Source organism: Tarenaya hassleriana, unplaced genomic scaffold, assembly GCF_000463585.1.
Source record: "Tarenaya hassleriana unplaced genomic scaffold, ASM46358v1 Cleome13, whole genome shotgun sequence".
Taxonomy (NCBI): domain Eukaryota; kingdom Viridiplantae; phylum Streptophyta; class Magnoliopsida; order Brassicales; family Cleomaceae; genus Tarenaya; species Tarenaya hassleriana.
This window is the reverse complement of record NW_010963495.1, coordinates 2528170-2533361: the sequence shown is the minus strand read 5'-3', so window position 1 is coordinate 2533361 and position 5192 is coordinate 2528170. Positions and strand designations below refer to the sequence as shown.

The 5192-nt window shown below is 36.7% G+C and overlaps 1 pseudogene; it reads right to left on the bottom strand.

Moving 5' to 3' along the window:
- Positions 1-389: 389 nt before the first annotated feature.
- Positions 390-4805, bottom strand: LOC104807664 (annotated as a pseudogene).
- Positions 4806-5192: the final 387 nt, after the last annotated feature.

Sequence of the window (5192 nt, the reverse complement as noted above, 5' to 3'; positions counted from 1 at the left end):
TATATATATATATATATATATATTCTAACTATCATGTGTGATATTTGTATATATAATATTATTTTGAACATCCAACAAAAAGGGTCTCATTATTTTTAACTTATTAATACTTTTCTCCACGTTTTCACTATTCATACTTGTGCATAGTTTTTTCCATAACAATTGGTTTCTGGAACCTTTGATTATGGGCTTACCCAATTGTTAGTGAATTTGATGAGACTATGGTTATAGAGATCTTTTCTACTAAACTAGAAGGTAAATCTTAAATTGAACATTATTTGAATTCACATTATAATTTGAACTGAGAATATTATTTGGATTTATTAATGACATAATACCAAATGCCTAGAGCATTTATGAATATATCTGTTTTCTCTATATCATTTCTCTATATAGTTCAAAAAGGGCCTTCAAGACGGATGTAATCATACATAACCCCTTGGAACATACCCTTGCACATAGACTGAGTCAAGTATATAGTGTTTTCCCCAACTCTAAGTGAATTTCCGGGAAATTCAACACTATACAATTTGTACAATCCATGTATACCATGTCTCGCAATGGCATTGTCCTTGCCTATGAGCCCGGTCGTGAAGACAGGCTCAGAGTTCGCTTCATTGATCCGAATCTCTAGCTCAGATTCCATGGATGACGCCAAAGCTAGCCTCAGGATGTAATTCCCGGCCCCGTGGTTCACGGCTCCTAGCTTGAACACGATCTGCCATGTTGTTGCTTTGAACGTATTTTTCTCCATCTTTCTGCAATGAATAATTTACATATATAGCATTTATTTTTTTCTCAATATTGGCAACTATGACATTTCAACTGTTATGGAAAATAATTACCTAGTAACATGCGCAAAGAACCAGTCTTTTCTGTAATCACTTGTTTCAACCTTGTATACAAGATCATCCCGAGGCCCGAGGGTATAAATCCGCATACCGAGCCCACAATCCATATTGCCTAAATCTGCACATTTTTTATAACGTCAAACATTAGTAAAATATGTGTAATAAACATTAACAAATTGTAAAAGAATGAAATATTTACTTCTGTTGAGTCATATTAACATAGAGTCTGTTAATGAGGTTAGGGTAAGGATCCGGGACAAAGAATTCACGGGCGGTCCGGTCGGGTACACCGATTTCCCACAATGTCGGGCCTTTTCTCGGTGGCTCGTACACGAGGGCTCCCAAATTCACATCACAACCTGCATCACAAAGGATACGACATCAAACAATGCTTGGAATCGTCATTTCACATTCTATGGACATAATGATGGGCTTGATTTGGGCCTGATTATATCATGGGCCTATAAAAGAACATGGAAGTCTCAATGGCCCATACATATACGCATGTGTGTAAGTAAATACCTTGCGTGATGGTGATGTCATGCTGATATTTGTAGTCACCGATAAAGCCAGGAACCCACGCGAAGAGACTATAATTCCCTTCTCTGATATTCTTTATCACGAATCTCCCGCCTTTATCGGTCTGAGTCCAGAATTGATATCCCTACAAATACACGTAAAATATAGTCGTCTGAAAATCAATTGACAAGTTTATTAAATGGTGCATTTACATATAATACCATTTGAACGTAATTTGTAGTAAAACAGGTTGATACCTTAGCCTCAGTTTGCCATGATCCAGCTTTGCCGCTTGGCGCCAAACCCACGAAAGCGAATTCCGCGGATATATTACTCGTAGATTTGTTACTGCAGCCACGAAATTCGCATGACGAACCGCCATTGAATTAGTGGTTATAAATCTAATTTTGTACGATTTGCGTTTGCCTAATAAGCATCTTATTGATAATAATACGGAGTGTAAAATTGTGGGAGAAACTCACCTGTCCTTGACGAAGAGATTGCCTCGGACAGCTCCTCTTTGGTGAGAAAGAGGGTAATCTTTTGACTTCACAAAATCATAAGGCCAGCTTTCAATCTCCGCAAGCATCTACATCATCATACATCCAATATATATACATGAAGAGTATAGAAGATTATGATTCTTTTTGTTTCTAAAACATGCATATAATATGGTTATGATGATGCATACCTGTCTCTTGGCATCGCTCCAGAGATGAAGAGAAGCGTTGGTGTCTTTGGGGGAGACGGAGTTGAGATAAGCAAAGACAGGACCAAAGACCTTCTTCCACGGCTCCCCGTTTCTGTACGACGTATTCATCTCTTTCCCGGCGTAATGCGTGCTCGTGAACATCTGACCCATCCATTTATTAATTTATTTAATTGATTATTATTCATAATTTAAATGAATAAATAAATATAGTTTGTATATATAGTTGCATGCACGTATGAATATTGGAAGAGAGGATGGGAGTTGGACTTGGACTGACGGAGAGAGCGTAGGGGCCCACGTGGGATGTGAGATCCTGCTTGTTGGGCCCACCGCAGCGGAACTCGTCGCTCGGACTGATCATCCAGAACCCCACCGGTGGGTCCCATGACATCCAACCGTGCACTTTGTTGTCTTTGTCTTCGGTTGAGTACATGTACTTATCGTCCACCTGCGTCGCAGGACAAAATTACCACGTTTTTTATACGTTAAAATTTTGGATCCGAAGTTAGAATTATAAACCAAAATCATTCGTAAATTTTATTCGAATTTCGATGTTATAATTTATGACTCATAGATATCCGTAATAATCATAAAAATAAAACTACAGTAATTAAAATTTTAAAAATATACTTAATATTTTTCTGAATTATTTGATTTTTCAACTGACAAAAATATTAGTGATATTCATTAAACTATAAGATTATCTTTGATACGTTTACAAAACTAGAGTGTTTACTTTGGATATCTCAATTTTTTTTATCCAAACTAAAAATATCCGAAATTCTAACCACAACCATCTGCTACTACCCAATCCGGTTACTCCTTACGTACCAATTGACAAATTATTAATTTTTTGAAAATCATTCAATATCAGAATTTTGATGATTAGCTTTCTTGATTTCCAGAAAATTATTTCAGGTGCAAGGTTTATATATGGCATAGACTTTTCTATAAATAAAATAAAACATGGATACCTCTCCTTTAAACAGAGGTTCTAGTGGGTTTGACAAGAGAACGGCCTCTTTGAAAGCGAGAGGCGTAGCTCTTCCACTTCCAATGTCTCGGTCCGCATTCGAGGGCATGCTTCTCTGCCGAGTATCCGATATCGCCATGAAATTGAATCTGCATAATTTATATATATTCTTATAAATGGTTCATTTTGATTTGAAACCAAAGTAAGCGATGAAACTAAACTAAATTAAATTTTAATAATATGGTTACTTCTTGGTGTCGAGCTTGAAGACGATCCTGATTTGGTCCATGTCGACGTCGGGCCATCCTTGTAGTCTCTCCAACACGCCGTACATGTATATTCCAGACACTCCCCTTCGTATTATATATCTTCGAAACATAGATTATATATGTAAATGAATTACATTCGTACGTCCAAATCAATTTATGAAAAATATTTTCTTTTTCTTTTTCGATTAGCATTTCATGACGTACCTCTTGTCCACATTCAACGGGACTACCGAGCCATGTTGCGAAACGTTCCATCTTTTTGTGAAAGAAATCTCGACTTGTTCCTTGCTTTGAGTTATGATGTTGAACTCATTTCCTAATATTCTGTGTAAAATAAATAAAATGCATGTAATGTAGAAGAGTATATCAAAATTGGACGAGATGAATCTGCGTATATATACCATTCGATTTATGTTATTATACGTACCAAGGTGGCTAACGATTTGATTTGATCAGATTAGATGCATGATATAAATGGTCAAATTGTTATATACTAACGCCGAAAATCAAATTAAATAGAGATAGGATACCCACTTGTCAAATATTATCTCCTTTTGCGGTTCATTCCAAACGACGTCCCAATACCTATTTTGAATAGCAGTCCCGGAAAATAATATCACGCGATAAAACTAACATGCAATCATATAAAATTATAAAAAAAACTATATAGTAAAATATATCACGGCGTACCCGCGGTCAGGTTCTTCGACATCAAGGATGTTGTCCATCCCATTGTATTTAATTCCTGTGATTAGGCCTTGTGGGTTCGAAAACGTGACTTGGATGATACCGTTATCGACTATGACCTATCATATCCGAAACGAATCCCATGTATAACCATATTTAGCCACTGTTACGAATCCGAAATAAAACGTCTAGATCAAAACAAAATGAAAATGTATACGCACTTGGTCATTATTCACTATCCTCAGCTCGACAGGGGGAGCCGCTAGATTCGGTCCTGGTTTTGTGGTGTTTAATGTATTTCTGTAACCAAAAAAAAAATTGCAGTAAATTTATTTGGGCGAAAAAGAATTAAAGAAGGGAAGAATATGCATGCAGTGGACCAAACAAAAAAGGGCATGAGGAAATCCAATATGGGAATAAAAGAGACAAAGGAGTCAAATGTATTTAATTCGTATTTATCAGGCCATATATTCTAACGTTGTATATTATTAGTTACAAAATCTATAACTCATCATGCAGTAGTAATAACTCACCAAAATATATATATATATATATCAACCAAACACTAAAAAAAATATAAACGACCCGTATCTGACCCGACCCGACGATTCGGGTTCATGCACAAAAAAAAAAAACAGGAGGGAGGGAAGGTGTACTGTTTCGTGAGGGAACAAACACCACGAAGAAGGAGAAGCAGAAGAAGAGCCTCCACGACCACCCGAGACCCGACCCGACCCGAACGCATTCCCGGAGATCCGACGTCCATCTCGTCCGGCAGTCACTACACACACTCCCACTTTGAAACAGACCATGAAAACTGATCACCTTTAATACAGATTTACGTATCGGATTGTGGGAGATGTAATGGGGTCAAAGACCCGGTGAACTTCCGGATTATCTGGAAAAAAAAAATGTTACGGAGGAAGAAAAGTACCTTTTCTTGTGTTTATTGGTCTCTTGGGAAAGACAGCTGACAATGCATATATATATATAATAACCCCCCCCCCTCCCCCCAAAATCCTCTTGTAATTGTTTCTTAATCTTCTCTTTGTTATATTTGGTAAAATTTAGAATCTGAAATTGGGTTTTAAAAACATTCAGATTCTGCATTTAATTAGACCCGCATCAATGCGTGTTTATATATTTATATATATATATATATATATATATATGTGAATATA